Below are 19,092 nucleotides of genomic sequence, written 5' to 3' on the forward strand. Positions count from 1 at the left end.
GGTTTTCAGCAACTTCTAAGAGCATAAATATTCCTGAATCAGCTAATCTTCCTCCCAACAAGTGAGGAGCAAGCCGGCAAGTCCTGGGCGCCTGTGGCGGCCAAGCTGTGCAGCCCAGGCTGCTCACCGAGGAACAAGGAGAAAATCTTAAAAACCTACTTCCATGCTGTCTTTCACAGAATCTCAGAACTGAATGTTTTAATATTTAAAGAGGGGTGATTAGTTTTTTTATATATTATTTTATTTTTTTCCTTTTTCAGTATTATTAGGTATAATTATTACAGTTCAACTCCACATACACATTGCATGTAAATACATGTATAGAGTATACTGCATTTTTTTAGTTACATATATGTACTAATTATTGTTTCTAAGAACAGATTAGAGTTTCAGATTTTTAAACTTACATAGTTACCAGAGGAATAAAGCCAACTACAAAAGAATAATAAACAGAATATGGTAATCCAATCACAAAGGACAGTCATATGTGCTTAAGCATATTCAAGAAATCAAAATAACAATTAGTTCATTTGTGGTCTTATTATTATTGCTATTAATTTTAGATTCCTCATAAATGAAGTCTTATGGCATTTTTCTTTCTCTTTTCACCCCACTTCACTTAGAATGACAGTCTTCAGGTCCATCCATGTTGCTGCAAATTGCATCTGTTGTGGCTGAGTAGTATTCCATTGTAGATATGTATCACCTTGTCTTTATCCAGTCATGTGCTGATGGACATTTGTGTTGTTTCCATGTTCTTTGTTCTATGTCCCTTCTGGCAACAATTACTGATTTTAAATATTTTCCACCTTAAAATCCTTCCTGAAGGAGACGTGGTAACAGGAATCAAAAACAGTTACAGCACAGGGTTGTGTGTGATGGGCCCTAGGGCTTGGTAGGAAGGTTGGCAGAAAAGATTTCAGATTCTGATCAAATGATTCCTCCTCTTGTAGCCCTGCTGACCGCCTCTCTCATGGCCTGCCCTACTAGTCTGACCAGTCCCTTCTGTGAATCCCACTGTATTGTGCACAAATTTTTTCCAATTGTTGTCATCCCGCAGGGACCTTAGGTGAGGCACCTAAGCTCCTGTGTTGGTTTCTTCCATCAGCCCTTAACTTCCTTGGGAGCCAGGACTGTCTCATTGCCCCAAGGATTCCTAATGCCTAGTGAGATGCCTGATACAGCTGGTACTTAACGAGCACATAAGTCAAATGGAAAAACCTGATCAAAGAAATGGCCCTCATTTTTCAGACATGCCTACTTGAGTACATAGGGTAAAATGACATGTTTTCTTGAATTTGCTGTCAAATACTTCAACAAAGGACAAGTAAAAGAACAAAGGTCTGAATAAAGGAAATATGGAAATGTTTGTGAATTCCTTAATCTGGGTGATGGGCTTATTGTACTATATTTATTGATGTATAATTAAGTTATTTTATAATTTTCTTATCTTTAGCTGAATAGCAAGTATTAATACGTATTAATTGAAATCCTTTGAGCCGACCAAACTTACCCCACACAAAATGCTTAATGTCCTAGTAGTGTGTCTTACAGAAATCTTTTCCCATAAAGACAGGAAAAAGGGAAAGACTGATCTGTGCAGTATTTCCACATTGTCAAAAGACCAAAGACCGACACAAAGAAGAGATTCTAAAAAAGATAAAGAGGCTGAAATCAATGTCCTGAAAACCTAGCCAAGAATTCTAAATGTCCCAACTTAACTAACCTCAGCACTGCCGCATCAAGAATGAGGCAAGTAGAACCTTGAGGATTTTTTTTAAATAAACAAATAATGATCCAGTTCCTACCACAGGCAATTATGGTAAGAGTGAGTACATGTTCTAACACCAACTAGTGTACAAATTGTAATTTATACTTGATTCAAACTGCTTCTTCTATAAAATCTGAATCTTTTTATTCTTAAGACAGATTTGTGGCATATGACCTAGTGATAAAATTTTCAACTCGCTTGTATTCAAAAAGTTCACCAATGTGAGAGTTTATTACAACAACTATTGCTTTTTGGGAAACCCATGTGCCTTGTCACTCTCTTCCATAAGATTTCCTGTGGAAAATTCAATCCCTCATTCAGGAAGGGGCTGAGCAAACAGTCTGATGGAAAACCTTCATACACTGCAACACAAGAAAATGAAAATGACAGTGAGCCGCCCGTGAAGCTGGCAGACACACACAGCTCACGGCTGTGTTCCCGCCATGACATTCTGTAACCAGCAGGGAAAATGTGCATTTCAAGAAATAGACATAAACACTTTTCAGGACCTGAGCACATAATTTCCCTTTCAGGGTTTAGTGGGCTTCCATTTAATTCTATGAGAAGTGTTTAAAACAACAGAACAACAGCTGAGGTATGGTTTAAAGTAACATTTGTCTTAGTGAAAATAAAGCCAGCTGATTGTTATCATTTTTACTTTATTTGATCTCACTCTCCTACTTTACCTCCCCAACCTCCTCCACAAAATGATGGTGAACGTCCCCTCCTGGGTCAGAAGGCTAAGTAGAAAGTACCAATCACACGGAGGTGTGCTTTGTTGTTTTATTTTTCAAAAGAAACATGTTTCATTCATGTGATTTAAAATTAAGATCAAGAAACAAACTCTATTCAATGAATGGTAGCCAACACATGTCGTCATAGCTGCTCATCAGGTTTGGCCCCACGTTACACACATTTACATGGACATGTGACATGTGCTGTCATGGGACATGGTGAGTGGGGACAGGGTCTCTGCTCTCACAGGGCACACAGCCTGGTGGGGGAGGCAGTGTTCAATCATTGCCTTTTTTTTAATGTACTTACAAATTATGGGAAATGCTATTTAAAAAGAACAAAGTGAGTCAATGAAAGTGAAAAGTTCAAGGACAGTATTTAGGTGAGGGAAGACAGGGAACCTCTTTGAAGAGCTGACACTCCACTGAGACCCAAAGGACAACTCCGGTGCTGCAGGTGAAGGGCAGGGACACATTGATAAAGGGCTGATATCCAGAATACACCAAAATCTCTTTAAACTCAACAAGAAGAATGAATAACCTGCTTAAAAAATGAGCAAAATGCCTCAACACACACCTCAACATGGAAAGTAGATGCCAAAGAAATCTATGGAAACATGCTCCACAGCATCTGTCATCAAGGGGCTGCAGACTGAAACAGTGAGTTATCACTGCACACCAGTCAGAACTGCCAAAACTCAGAACACTGACAGCACCAAATGCTGGTGAGGATGTGGAGCGTCAGGAATTTTCTTGCATTGCTGGTGGGAATGAAAAATGGCCCAGATACTTTGGAAGACGGTCTGGCAATTTTTTACAAAACTAAACGTACTCCTACCATATGATCTGGCAACTGTGCTCCTTGGTGTTTACTGAACAAAATGGAAAATTACGTCCACACACAAATCTGCATACAGATGTTAATAGCAGCTTTATTCATAATCACCAGAACTCAGAAACAACTAAGCTGTTCTTCAGTAGGTGAATGGATAAATAAACTGTGGTCCAGGCAGAAAATGGACTATTTATGGTGTTAAAATAAAATGAGTTATCAAGGCATGGAAAGACATGGAGGAACCTTAAATGCATATTACTAAGTGAAAGAAGCCAATCTGGGAAGATTCTGCAACTGTCTGATTCCAACTGTATGGTGTTCTGGGAAAGGCAAAACCACAGAGACTAAAAGATCAGTTACTGTCAGAGGCTAGAGGGGAAGGAGTAATGAATGAGGTGCAGCAAGGAGCATTTTTAGGGTCACTAAGACAGACTACTCTGTATGATGCTGTGATGGTAGAAAACGTGTCATTGTACATCTGTCCAAACCCACAGAGTGCACACCACCAAGTGTAAATCCTAGTGTCAAGTATGGGCTCTTGGTGATGATGACGTGTCAGTGTAGGTTCACCCATTGTCGCAAATGCACGCTCAGGTACAGGCGTCAATAGTGAGGAGGCTGTGGGGACAAACTGCAGTTCATACACCCAATCCAGCCCCAGCCACTGCTGTGAATAAAGCTCTGTGGGTGTGTGGACTCTCCGGCTGCTCTGGCGTCTGAACAGCAGAGCTGAGCAGCTGCACCAGAGATCAGGAGGTTTGCAGATCCTGAAATATTGACTCCCAAGCCCTTGACAGAAAAAAGTCTGCTGTGTCCTGCTCTACACGAATCACAATTCACCCTGTTGAGACAGGAGAGCAGGGCCCAAACAAGGCATGGTTAATCGGACTGAAGCAATGTTTTAGTCCCAAAACCTTTGTTGAAGTCCTGCAGAATCAGTGACAGACTGTAGCCAGGAAGCGTCTGCAGAAGGAGTCGGTAGCAGGCCTTCCCGCCAGGCTCCGGGATGCCGGGGGCCACGCGCTGCACGGGGGCCACCCACTTGAAGAAGACGGACTTGCAGTGGAAGCCGATCAACTCATAGAGCTCGGAGAGGATGCTGCACTGCTGAATTCTCTCCTAGGAACGCTGAAGCACAGGGAAAAAAGCAACAAGCATCTGAACGAAACATGTAAGTGAAAAAAGACACGTAAAAAATGTTTTCCCATAAAACAGAGACCTGACACAGGAAGGAAGAGGAAGGCTGACTTCGTGCACTGATGGGACCGGATGCAGAAATGCAGGGAAGCAGCGCTGTGCAGATGCTCCAGACCCCCTCCGGCCCCACCTATCCACGTTCATCCTGTCCTTTTCCTAGAAAGGCCTGTATTCCCTGAAACAGAGGAATCTGCTCCCTACACATGAGACGCAGAGAAAGGAAGGAGCAAAAGAAAGGGAAAGTAAAGGAACAACGTTTCATCTAGACCCTAGTATTTGGGCAGGACTTTCACCAAATACACATCTTCTCAAAGCACAGAGCACACAGTGAGAGGCTGACAGAGTGACTGCGACTTCTGCTCCTTAAGCACCAGCTACCTGCCAGCACACGCTGCGCCCCTTACTGAATCATTACAATCATCTCAGAAACTATTACTACCCCGTCTCACAGGCAAGGAAATCTGAAACTCGGGGAAGAATTATTATCATCCTGGACAATGTCCCACGACCCAGAATTGTCAGAGCCTCCACAGACCCTGGACTAAAATTCTCCACTTCACCACGGGCCCTGAGCCTCAGGCTGAGGCCACATCAGGCCTGCACGGGCCCAGAGCACGAGTATGTGGGACAGGGAATGGTCCCACTCGAAGTGCCAGGCCAAGGCCCTCAGAAACCTATGAAATGAAACCAAATCCCCAAACTCCTTTCCAACCCACTGCCCTGTCCGGGAGGACTGCTCGGCACATCTGCGCTGTCACCTGTGCACAGGCTGAGCAAGGGGCCCAGACAGTGACGTGACGTCCCAGTGGAAGTGGCTAGGAGGCCGCTTCATCACAGGACAGACTCTCCCGGCTTCCAACGTTAACTCTCCATTCCATTTTCAACTGGAAAGTAAGTTTAGACTTCTTTTCCTCTCCTAGAAACAAAGAGAGTGGTAATATCAGCAGGAAACTCAAGACTGAGGAAGAGTCTCCTGGCCATCTGGAAGGATAGGTCGGGGAGGGAACAGAGACTGGGATCAGAAAGACCCGTGTTCCAGTCCAAAGTCTGCACGTCACTCGCTTTGACAGTTTACTTATTAATAGAGGTGAAAAAATCTAATTATGATTGTTGGGAAAACTAATTGAAATAACGTATGCCACTAGCATACGTATAAAATCCTTCATGAGTGTCCCAGAAATGGAAGTGATCGTGGTTAGTTACTGTCTGCCAAGTCTTGGGTGCTAAGCCCACATCAGCCAGCCAGAGATGTGCCAGAGAATGCCTCACCAGCTAGCAGCCTTCTCCAACTTGGAAACTCACAGTGTCTGAAGAACAGGCAGTGGTGGATGCTTTGGGACACTCTGGAGGTAACACTCCAGTGATGACTTTAAAAAGCTGGGGAGAATTTAGGGGACCATACAGTTCAAATACAGAAAACACATTCCATGTCTGCCCACATTCATCTCTAGCCATGATGATTCAGAGAGGAAATACATATTCAAACGTACACCATTTTCCCACATAAGTGCATCAAAACAATTTGGAAAGAATGTAACTTTCTTCTCTAGATCACACAGCGGGGATTACAAGGTTTGTACTGAGAGCCCTACTTGTAAAACATCTGCTAACATAACTGGGTCCACTATCAGTCCATTCAAAGAGAAGGATGGAAAAGAACAAAGCCAAGCTAATACGCTCCGGTTTTTGGTGGGTTACAATGTCACAAAGGAGATGGACAGGTCATCAAGGAACCACCCTGCCGTGATCACGGAGCCGGGCAACGGGGTGGGCGGCAAGATGTATGACGCAGCCGCAGCTGTGCCCGCTCTTCTAAGCAGGTATCCAAAGTCTCCTCGACATGGCGTCCAATGCTTGTGCCCACGTCCTCATCACCTGAGATGTATTTAAGAGAAATGAAAACTAATAAACGGAAAATACCTTTGGTGGGCACACCGTCCAAAAAGCAAAGTCACAGTTTGACAACTGGCCATCCCGGTTCCCTGGGATTCATTCTTGGAGAACCTTAAAAACCACCCCTCTGTCCTCAAGAAGTGCTGCCTACTTGTCCTATCTTTGGCTCAGGGATACAGCACGTTCACGTGAACTTCAATGTCTGCACAGATTTGACTGTCTTTCTCCAGGTTCATTTGTCCATTCTGAAGAGGCCTGAGTTAAGTCCATTTTCTGTAAGATCAATTCCCTCCAGTGAAAACTCATCGAGCCTGCAATTAAAAGCCAAATGAACAGGACTGTCCTCAGCTAAAAAGTTCACCCACCCTTCACTGCTTTCTTAATTTCCTTTCCTAGCTAATTGCAACAGACTAAAACCTCCCTCCACCCAGCTCCCCAACTATGTCAAACAGAAAGTAAGGTCCATAAAAGAGGAGACAACTCCATAGTCACCTCTGAATTCCTAGCATATACTAATGTCAATAAATAGAACTATGATTATGGCTTCTTTCCTTTAAAACCTTTCTGGTTATTTAAATGAGACCTTGGAAGAGAGCTGTTTGGGTCTAGTATCTTGATCCAGAAGACTCAGGAGGCCTTTTTAGGAATGGCTGTTCACTGTTTCATTCAAAACACAACTTCTCATTCCGGGAGGAGCTGTGATTTTCTGCCAGGAGATTGTGGTCACTCTCATGCCAGAACAGCTTTAAACTAAATCCTTACTTTGGATTTGTTATTTTTCCCTGCATCCCCAAAAATTGACTTTCCTTAATTTCTTGCCTTGAGGAATGATATTTTTCTTTCTTTCTAATTCACCCTTTATTAAACAGGATTCTCAGGATGTGCTTGGCCTTACATAGGATGAGCCATCCAACTCCCAGTGTGAGAGGCCCGGGGCTCACCTCCCGCCCTCCTGCCAGGGCAACTAACACTCAGTTCAGGAGCCAACCGGCACCCCAGGGATTCTAAGTCTCACGTATCTCCCAGAATCCCTGCTTTCTGATATGACTTGGATTCTGAGGATTTCCCCTCACTTTCTTGAAAATTAGCTGTGCAGCTTGAAAGATGAGGAAGGAAGGAATTATTTCTTAATCAGCATTTTAAGGAACTTGTGTAATGAACGTTTTCACGAGTTTCTAGAACACTCCATTGCCGAGACAGAAAACACAATAGATATTTTCTAAACTTAGGTATCATGTGCATTGTTTCTTTGCTTTTGTTTTCTTAACTACTAACACACATTTTTTAATTAAAAAAAATAAGGCCCGAAATAGGATAGAAACTTGAAGGGGCAAAAAAAATTTAAGGGCAAAGAAAGAAAAATGATAAGTACTCTACAAAGTTAATATAATACATACACTATGGATCAGATCAGCAATTCTCAGTAACAGCTAATTGAAACATGACCATGAGGTAAAACGTCTCTCCTGTCAGGAGATGACCAACAGATAATAGAATTAAAACAACAAATTAAAATTCTATGTCTGGCGAGGTATAGAAGGCTACCAGCTAAATGTGTCTACTTCTGGAAAAGAGGGAGGCTCACCAGCTCTTTACTGTGGAGCCTGAGCCTAGGGGAGGGCGGTGAAGAACCGCCCTGTAAGTATCCAATTAACAAAGTGGGTTATGTATAAAGAGACGTGAGCTTTGATGACAGAGATGATACTACTATTCACTTGTCCTGTAAAGAATACTTCACGTTCAGCGATCAATACCTCGGCGTCCTCAGGGATTGAGATTATAGGAAAATGCACAGCCCGGGCCCAGACCTCCTCTGTGAGCTCGTGACACTGCACTTAGATGTCTCAAGAGCAACTCCAACTCCACCTGAAAAGAGCTGACTTCACGGTGCTCCTCCCATAGCCGTCCTGCCCAGGGCCCCTGGTTGGGAGGGAAGGTCTCTCTGCCCCTCCCAGCTCAGGCCCATCACTCACAGATGTGACTGGACCCCTCCTTCAGGGCTCAGATTTCCTCAGTCACCGAGAACCACCACCGACACCTGACCTACCAGGTATTCACAGGCACTCCCTCAGCACTGACTCTGGGCTGGGGACCACGCTGCACACTGTGCGAATGTTATCTCACTGGATCTCCACAACAGTCCTGGGAATTGGGTACATCACTGCTTCAATTGATTAAATAAATTGTTTCACTTCCTTGAGTGCGTCATCCAAAGTGACACGTCTACTGAGCCACAAACATGGGACTGAAAACCACTTGAAAATTGAACACTGCTACACCTCGCAGCCACCCTACTCTGATTCGTCACATCACTTTCTGCCGAGCCTACTGAATGTTTGCAAGCATTCTACAAACACAAAAGTGATCTACGAGAGCACCCCACCCCCCTAATTAAAATCTGTCAATGATGGTCCACTGCTCTTCAGAGAAAGCCTCACCAGGCCTGAGCACAGCCCAACGGCCCGGCATCCTCGTTCCCTGCGCGGCCACGCCGCCTCACCCACCACGCAGCACAGTGCCGTGTCCAGGACTGGGATGCTGACTCCGTACAACACGGGGCTCGTCTCACTCTAACAATGATCACCCTCTTCAGTGGTCACCCTCTAAAATGCTGACTCTCAGAAAAATATTTTCTCAGGATGAATCAATATCTTTTTCCTTACAACTTCCAGTCATTGATAATGAGCTCCCCCAAAAAGAGAGAAGACTTAATCTTCAGTCTCCTTATCTGTAAAGTGGGAATAACAAGGAAATATGTAAGGTTTTCAGAGAAATAAAACTCATGTGAGTCTGAGGGACAATTCCCAACATACAGTAAGCACTCAATATGGGCTTACTTAGTATTAATAAGAATATGTTGCATTCCAGCAACCTTAAATCAATGATTTATGGCTTTGTCCAACAGACTACTGACAAACAGTTGGACGAACCCTTTTGAGCAGATCAGCACAAGTGTATTGGGAGAGGTAAGCGCTGCCTCCAGTTACAGCTCAAACTCTTACATGTTGTTTGAGCATTTAGTTGTCGTTATTGAATAAAGACAGGTGTTCTTTAGTCAAAGCTCCTGAAACATAAATCTTCAAAGATAGATACAAATTAGGTTTCAAGTACAACATTCTCACTAGAAATTATTTGAAAATGATAGTCTTAGCTCCTCTGTACATCAAAAGGGCATGTTCTTAATGTATCTGACTATATACACTGAAAGGATTGTTTAAAAGAAATTAAGATGAAGCCATCCTAAATAAGTTCTCAGTATCATCTGCACAAAGCCCCACCCAAGGGTCTCATTTCTCACTTCCACATAGGTGTTCAGGTAGTTTAACCTGGGTCTTGGTTTTTTAAAACACAGGGGAGGGAAGAGTTGTGGATAGATTTATGAAGCAAATATAAACCTAGTGTATTTGATGTGTAGGAATCCTAGAAATAAACAAATTGATATATAGTCCCACCCTTAAGAAGCTCAGCCTTTCCATTTACAACAGCATTAAAAATAAAATGGGAGATACATTTAACAAAAATTTACAAGATTTGTACATTGAACAATTTGAAGTATCACTGAAAAAATTTTAGAAGATCTACATATACGGAAGACATCCCATGTTCATGGAATAGTAGACAATATTGTTAAAAATGTTAAGACTCCCCAAAGTGATCTACAAATTCAGTGGAATCGCTATCAAAATTCCAGCTGACTTCTTTGCAAAAATTGAAAAACTGATCCCAAAATTCATATGGAAGTGCAAGGGGCCCAGGACAGCCAAAGCTATCTTGAAGAAGCAGAGCAAAGTGGGAGGACTCACTTTAAATGTTACTACAAATCTATAGTACTGAAGTCATTATGGTACTGTCATAAGTTTGGGTACATAAATCTATGAGACACAGTAAAAATTCCAGGGGGGAAACTTATATTTACAATCAGTTTTCAACAAGTGTGCCAACAACACTGCAGTGAAAGAATAGTCTATTCAACGAATGGTGCAGGGAAGGCTGGGTATCTGCAGGCAAAAGAATGAATTTAGAATCTGAAACCCCCTATTGTATATAACAAATAAAAATTAATTGAAAATGGATCACAGACAGAAACGTAAAATCTAAACCTATAAACTTTCTAAAAGAAGACATAGTATAAATCTTTGTGGTCCTAGGATAGGTTATGGTTTCCTAGATACAATACCAAGAGCAGAAGTGATAAAAAAAAAAAACCAGATAAACTGGACTTCATCAAAATTAAAACCACTTGTTACAAAAGACATCATCAAGAAAATGAAATGAAAGGGGAAGTGGGTAGCTCAAGTGATAGAGTGCATGCTTGGCAAAAAATAAATAAATAAATAAAATAAATGAATAAATCTAATTACCTCCCCTATAAAGGAATTGTCTTAATGTTTAAAAAAAGTAAAGTGGAATGACAATCTGCAGAATAGTAGAAAAAATTTGCAAAGCATATATCTAATAAGAGACTAGTATCCAGGATATAAAAAAAATGTTTACAACTGACCAATACAAAGAAAATCGACCCAATTTTTAAATTTACCAAGGAATTAAATAGATACACAAATGGCCAATAAGCATATAAAAAGATGCTCAGCATCACTAGTCAAATCAAAATCAAAATGAGATCTCATTTTACACCCACTAGGATGGTTATAATCAAAACACGGACAATAACAATTGTCGGTCAGGAGGCAGAGGAATGGGAACCCTCAATATGCAGCCATTGGAAATGGGCAATGGTGCAGCTTCTTTGGAAAAGTCTGGTGTTTCCTCAAAAGTTTAGTGTTATCATATGGCTCAGCAATTCTACTCCTACATATAGGGTCATCCCTCAGTATCCTCGGGGGATTGGTTTCAGGAACCCACCACCCTGGATTCCATAATCCAAGGATGTTCGAGTCCCTTTACAACCAGCCATCTGGATCCATGAAGTGGAAACTACAGATATGGAGGGCCAACTGTACAGCCAACAGAATGAAAACATATTCTCACAAAAATTTGCACATCAATATTCATAGCAGTATCATTCAGAGTAGCCAAAAGTTACAAACAATGTCCATCCATCAATGAATGGGTAAAAAAATTATCAAGAATAGTCCCAAAAACTTTTGGTCATTGAATCTTTGACAAAGGAGGTGAGAACATACAATGGAGTATAGACAGCCTCTTCAGAAAATGGTGTAGGGAAAACTGGACAGCTGCATGTAAATCAATGAAGTTAGACTACTCCCTCACAGCACACACAAAAATAAATTCAAAATGGCTTAAAGACTTAAACATGTAGACAAGACACTACAAACCTCTTAGAAGAAAACGTAGGCAAAACATCTGACATGCATCTCAGCAATGTTCTCCTAGAGCAGTCTACTCAAGCAATAGAAATACAAGCAAAAATATACAAGTGGGGTCTAATTAAACTTTCAAGCTTTTTCACAGCAAAGGAAACAGTAAGCAAAACAAAAAGACAGCCTATGGAATGGGAGAAAATATTTACATTCAATGAGACTGTCAAGGGGTTAATTCCCAGAATATATAAACAGCTTTTACACTTCATAAGAAAGAAAAATAAACAATTCAATCCAAAAATGGGCAGAAGTGCTAAAGAAACTTTTCTCCAATGAAAACATACAAATGGCCAATAGGCACATGAAAAAATGTTCAATATCATTATCAGAGAAATGCAAATCAAAACTACAATCAAGTATCACCTCACACCCGTCAGAATAGCCATCATTCAGAAGTTCACAAACAATAAATGCTGGAGAGGCTGTGGAGAAAATGGAACCCTCCTACACTGTGCTAGGAATGAAGTTTGGTGGAGCCATTGTGGAAAACTGTATGGAGATTCACCAAAAGACAAAAAATTTACTTCCCCTATGACCCAGCAATCCCACTCCTGGGCATATATCCAGAAGTAACCCTAATTCAAAAAGACACCTTCCCCCAAATATTCACAGCAGCACTATTTACAATAGCCAAGACATGGAAACAACCTAAATGTCCACTGACAGATGACTGGATAAAGCGGTTGCAGTATATTTATACCATAGACTACTACGTAGGCATAAAAAAATAATAAAATAATGCCATTTGCAGTAACATGAATGGACCTGGAGAATGTCATTCTAAGAGAAGTAAGCCAGAAAGAGAAAGAAAAATACCATATGAGATCGCTCATATGTGGAATCTTAAAAAAAAAAGGAAAGAGAAACTTATCTACAGAGCAGAAACAGACACAGAGACATAGAAACCAAACTATGGTTACCAGAGGGGAGACGGTGTGGGAAGGGATAACTTGTGAGTTCAAGGTTTGCAGATACTGATTATGTATAGAATAAACAGCAAGTTTATACTGTATAGTACAGGGAAATATGTTTAATATCTTATAGTAACTTATGTTGAAAAAGAATATGAAAATGAATACATGTATATTCCTATATAACTGAAGTGTTGTGCTGTAAACAAGAAACTGATGCAACATTATAAACTGACTAGACTTCAATGAAACTATTTTTAAATAGACCAAAAACAAAAAAAAGAAAAAGAAAAAAGATATTATTAAACCAAAAGAATAAATTACTGTTTCAGACTACAACATGGATGAACCTTAAAAAAGTATGCTGAAGTAAGCCAGACACAAAAGGACAAATACTGCCCTTTTAGGTGAAGTGTATCTAAGTGTTCATTGTACTACTCCTGTAAATTTTCCGGAAGTTTGAAGTCTATTAAATTAAAAATAAAGTGTATTATTCATTAAAAACCTAAAACGATCCCTCACAGGAGGGCTTTAAATAATAAATGAAGAAATGCATGTAAATCTCCTGGAACAACACTTTGCACGTCCACAGACAGTCACTGCTGTCACTGCCACTCAGAGGTTGGTACCAGCGCTGATGAGAGCTGCCTCCACTCGCTGCCCTGCAGACAGTTGTGAGGGCCTGGGGTCTGACAGGCAGGGTGACCTGGAACCTGAGTCAGACACAGCAATGCCCCAGACTCTGTGTTACCCAACTTTCTTATACAAGCTGCTACATGTAACATAAACACGCTAGAGGGATGTATCTTACAACATAGGCAATACAGTCAATGTTTTACAATAACTATAAATGGAGCAACTATTGTACACCTGAAACATATATTGTAAATCAGCTATACCTTTTGAAAAAATTAAAAAATAATGTAAAAATATTATAACTTTAATATCAGTCCAGTTTTTAAGTAACTACTAAACAGCTTAGAATGTATAAAAGCATTTAAGTGTGATGTTTATTTACATATTTATTTACTTTCAGCCTCCTGCTAAAAGAGAATTTAAACAATTTTTTAAACACAGCTTAACAACAATAACAACAAAAAGACAAAAGTGAGAGTGAAAAGAAAATGGAGATTCAATACTTAAATGAAACCAGGGGGAGGTAAAGTCATAAAAATGGATGCCATGAAGTCAGGGTAAGTGTTAAAGGCCGACTAGAAATTCAGCTGTAAGATTTTTGGCAGCTAAAGCAAAAAGAAAAAGATGAAGGGGCGGGTGGTAGAGCTCAGTGTTAGAGCGTGTGTATAGCATACACAGGGTCTGGGTTCAAGCCCCAGGGCCTCCACTAACAGATAAATACACCTAATTACCTACCCCCCCAAAAAGAGCCCCAAAGAAAATAAAAAGAGAAATTTGTTTCCTAAAAAACCCTGATATTAAATTTAGATTAAATACTTAAAAAAAAAAAAGAAAAATAGAAACAAATGAGTGACACAAGCGATAATGCCCGTGAGATAAATCTGCGGTGCAGCTGGCAGGTCCCCATGTCCCACGTGGGAAAATCTGAAACATCTTTCACACCACCCAGAGTCATCCTCAGCCTACCCCACCCCTCCCCCTGTTAAATGCAGGAGCACAGCCAGGGCCGGGCCTTTGTTCTCTCTGTGTCATCACAGTGAGACAGGATGGAAGGGGGCAGAGCACAGCCATTCAAGGAAGGCCAAAGCAATTAACATCAAAATGGTGAAGGATTCAACCCCCAATAGGCCTTGAGGCTCAGGATGAAGAGATTTAAGTTCTAGCAGATCTTGAGCTTCATTACACACCCGTTGTAATAGTAACATGGTGAATAACAAGCCCCCAGGCACCATGGCAGTCCCAAGGCTAGACAAAAATGGTCAAAGGGTGGGAAATGGCCAACTCCCTGTGAATTCCAGCCCCTTACCCTTAGGCTGGTCCTTCTACTTATTAGCATATGAAACCACCAAGCCCATGAATACAAGCAACACAGCACTGCCTAGGGGTCACACCTCTCTCTCCCGTTTCAGAGAAGGCCCACACTCTGTAGAGTGTGTACATACTTTTAATCTGAGCATCAAACCCCCACACATCGTGGAATATCTCTTGCCTTTCAACAAATCTCTCTGAATAAATCTACCTTTACTCAACAGTGGCTTGCCCTTGAATACTTTCCTGCATGAAGCCAAGTACCCACATCTGGCAGGGCACACCCAAGGGGCTCAACCAAAGCCTGGGACACAGCCCTTCTCATGCCCCACTTATTTTTTCTAGTATCAACAGGACTGGGTTGTGAAGGGAGCTCTAAGGCCCCGGCTAAGGGACAGAAGCAGCCCCAAGGGCTCGAATTGGTGGGCAGCCTCTCCCCCAGCAGGGGCCCTGGGGTCTGCCCTGTTCTCTATGTTTCTTTGTTGTGCTGACTCCCCAGCCACAGAGCGTTCTCCCTAGGCCTGTCCCCACAAAACCCTTCTCTCCAAAATACAAGCACATCATGTCACAGTCCTCTTGTTCAACCAGGAAATGTTCAGCCCACTATTTCCCTCCCCAGTAAAGTACCTAACTGTCCTCCCTCCCATCCCACCACTTCTTTCTTTGTGACAACTCTGCACTCTCCACCCACCATCCTGAACGCAGGTGCCTTGCTGGCTGGGACCGAGATGTTTCAGTCTTACACAGCCTGCGTCCTTTCACTTTCCCCTTTCTACCTTAAAAAGCCTTTCCTGAGTCTCCCACCCATCTGATTCTGAACTTCACAAAGTGCTGAGTTTACGGTCACTATGTGCATACATCCCAGGTTTTGACTAGGTTTCCTTCACAAGATCAACATTAAGGCGCTGCATCAAGAAGTTTAAAGAGGCTATTCTTACATCTGAGCGGAGGAGCCTGCATAAAATTTAAATGGCTTTGAATAGACTGTTAACCAGGGACAGAGAGGTCGCAGGTCCTAGTCAACAGTGTCATGAGGCAAAATGTTCTTCAAAGGCTCAGAGTGGCTTCTGAACACGGAGTCTGCAGGGAGGAGGTGACAGGCAGTGAGTGGAGTGTGTGACAGAGCTTACGCTCCCCCAGCTGGGGAAGAATTGAATTTTTTTCTAGTTTTCCAAACAATTTCTTACTACCTTTTTCTCCTACTGTCACATACCATTTCCTACGAATTAAGAAAATCAATATCAGTCATTTGGGCCACTTGGGAGAAGCTACACGATGCCATTCACAGGGCTGGGGCATGACAGCCACGCCAGTCTAGGTTGAAAGACCAGTGGGGGTATTTTCACGGTAATCACGGGCATGCAGCAAACTCCCCAGCTTCAATGACCTCATCTCAAAGTTGGGGCCAATAAAACTACCAAGCAAAGTGCGTGATGATTATGGCCAACATCTGTTTACTAGGTAAGTGCCCATGACAGCTGCCGCTTAATGGGGAATGAGTATGACTAACGAGGCCCAGTCTACCTGGTCACACGTGCCCTGCCTTCCTGCCTTTGTGCAGCAGCAGAGCTTGTTTAGCTGAGATGAACGCCCCCAGAGCAGCCCCGACGGGTAAGCTCCCAGTGCTGCACGGCGAGGTCTGTTCCTTTCCTTCTCAGAGCTGATCACAGTTTGCAGTCATCTGTTTTTATGTTTATCCATTTTGTAACTGCCTCCACCCCGGAGTTTTGCTCAAGCAGCACAGGGCCAGGTATGTCTTCCTCCCTGCTGGATATTCTGGGCTGGGAGACAGCCGAGCACACATCTGGCTCAGGTGCTGAAAGGAGAGGGCAGAAGGCCCAGGGGCCTATGCTGAACTGAGGCCCCTGCACCCAAAATTATGGTCTGACTTTGGGCAAATTACACAGTCTTCTTTACCCTGAGATTCCTCATCTGTCCATGAAAATAACTGCCCATGGCACACAGATTTACCAAAAGGAAATAACCAAATTCACAACCTATTCAAGGGGCTATCAGTGCATCCTCAACAGACAAATGCTGCCTTTACGACTCTGACACACGCGAAGCGGGATGTCCACACACAGTGAACACTGCTAAGTGCCAGTGTGTTAAGTGCTTCATGTGTGCTATAATACTCTTTACAACTTACAACAACCCCAGGTAGAAACCAATATTATCATGCCCATTTCACAGATTCACCAACAGGTTAGGAGAGGTTACATTCTAGTCCAAGGCCCCATGGTGAGGAAATGGCGATTTAAACCTGAATCTGGGCCCAGGCCTGGGATCCATCTCTCTCCCATCCACCTGACCACTTGCCTATGAAATCCACCTGTCCAATACACAAGTTTGCAGCCGGCCAGCTCTTGAATGCAATGTTTGGCACAGTTTCTCAATGTTCATTAATTACCATATACTGTTCTCAGGAACCACTACAGAAAAGAAAGGTGGGCTTACGTCCCTGCCCAAAAAGAAAAGGAATTCTGCCTTCTCCTGTAATGTGCAGAACACCTTCCCTACACCACCAAATCCTTTTGTATGCTTCCTCCATGTTTATGTTTGCACACGGCTTATTAAATTAGAAGGTACCTGAAGTAATTCCATCTCGGTTGCTTTCCAAGTTTGCAGATTATCCATAATCATTCTGTGACCGAAAATACTACAGTGTGAATGAAAATACTGCAACCATGTAAGTAAACAAAGAATGCTGAAACCAAATCATCAGTGGCTGCCAACACACCCCAGTGAAGACAGGCCTGCAGCCCAGCCACTACAGCCACTCACAACGGTGCCCTCTGAGCAGACTCAGAATAAGAAAGGACAGGATACTTGCCCTAGATAGCTAGGTGCTTGTCTAAAGAATGAATTCAGTGAGTCAAAATGTTTGCTTCCTCCCATACATGGAAAAGCACTAAATTCTTGAACTTGAGATACCTGGCTTTCTTTAGATAACAAGCAATCTTTTATTGTTCCAACAACCTTGTCTTTGTTGTAAAGCTCCTATATATCCTAGCTCCTCCTCAACCACTTGGGAACAGTCCCTCCGAGTGATCTGAGAGTCTGTCATCCCGGCTCGAGTCCTCCCGCCAAATAAAACATAACTCTTAACTTTTAGGCTGCACATGTATTTCAGTCAAAAGTTTTGGACACCAGGAAGGGACCCAGAGCAGACTTCTCTCCAGCTGAACTCTCAGAGTTACCGGAGCCTTGGTACCAGCATTGGCACTTTGTGCCCATCTGCCTCCTTGGGGAATCCAGATGAATTTGGGTGAGTCTCTCCTGGTTCTCGGATCTCCCAAATTGGTTGATGATCCTGAGTTTTATTTTGTGGTGTATCCAGGTACCTGGCCCTCCAGTTGAAAGATACTGGGGGGGAATAACCCACCCAGTGGAGACATACTGGGTGGGGCCTGGTTGAAAGATAACAGGAAACACCCACCTTGAGGAGACGTCTGAAGTGGGGCTGGTGGAAACATACCAGGAAAATACTCACCCAGTGAAAACGTCCTGAGTGGGTCCCAGTTGTAAGACACTGGGTTCAGGACTAAGTGGTTAGGTAAGAGGCTGGTCTAATGTTGTCCTCGATTTGGTTACCTCCATTGAATTTTTCGGAATAGAAGTAAAACTCTTATGAGGAACCTTTCAACTCCAAAAATGGGACCCTCCTCCTGGCTGGTAACAGCTTTCTTGGGTGATGGAGAAAATTACAGGAATGGTAGAGGCAAAGACTTCATGCCATAGTGTTGTCCCTGTGGGAAATCTTACCAGCAATTTTATTCTGAGAACCCGACCTTACAATGGGAAATAGAACTTTGAAAAAAAATTAAAAAAAAAAACACAGAACAGAAAAGAAAAAGAAATGACAGATTGCCAGCCTCCAACTAATACACTAGCCAGGTTTATATACGTACAAAACTCACAACATTCATTAGGAATTAGAAAAAATAACTCACCCTGAAAGTAACTAACCAGGCCTGATAAAATATTTTTTGGAATTCTGAACTTATAAGAACAAAATCCCATTTAGGGGGAACTTGGATTTCTCTTCCTGTGTCCTTGAAATGTAAATGTTTTATCTTTCTCTGGGTGTTTTATGTGTGTGTATGTATGTATATATGTGTTTCTTTTTTTTTAAACGACACCTTGGACTCTGTCATACAAAAGGTACAAGTATTGTGTACATATTGTGGCCACGCAAATAAATTGGGATTCTCAAAAATCCTTTGATTGTACCAATTTTCAGATATTTTGCCATCTTAACCGTTGTTCCATCAGCCTGGACCACAAAGGCTTTTAGCTTTTGGAAAGTAAACTTTTGAATTTTATTTAAGCAACACCCCCACTGTCATGTGGAAAAGCCTCTTCATCTTATTGGTTTAAAATCACTTTATATATATATATATAAATTGATGGCCATATGATGGATCCTTTAATTTGGGAAAACTTTTAAATTGGTGAAAGTTGA

At 42.2% G+C, this 19,092-nt stretch overlaps 1 long non-coding RNA gene across 2 annotated transcripts in view; it reads right to left on the reverse strand.

The window, feature by feature from the left end:
- Nucleotides 1-220: 220 nt before the first annotated feature.
- Nucleotides 221-19,092, reverse strand: part of LOC135320482 (uncharacterized) — a 60,617-nt gene continuing 41,745 nt past the window's right edge. Inside the window, exons 6-7 of one of the 2 annotated variants that reach the window (XR_010379623.1) lie at nucleotides 4,255-4,468; nucleotides 221-2,133 (exon numbers count right to left, since the gene is read on the reverse strand). This is a non-coding gene — a long non-coding RNA (uncharacterized LOC135320482). Of the gene's footprint in view, nucleotides 2,134-2,535; nucleotides 4,469-19,092 lie in introns of those variants that run through there. The other variant, XR_010379622.1, reaches the window with a different exon arrangement.

The sequence above is a fragment of the Camelus dromedarius genome, unplaced genomic scaffold (assembly GCF_036321535.1).
Source record: "Camelus dromedarius isolate mCamDro1 unplaced genomic scaffold, mCamDro1.pat HAP1_SCAFFOLD_117, whole genome shotgun sequence".
Classification (NCBI taxonomy): Eukaryota; Metazoa; Chordata; class Mammalia; order Artiodactyla; family Camelidae; genus Camelus; species Camelus dromedarius.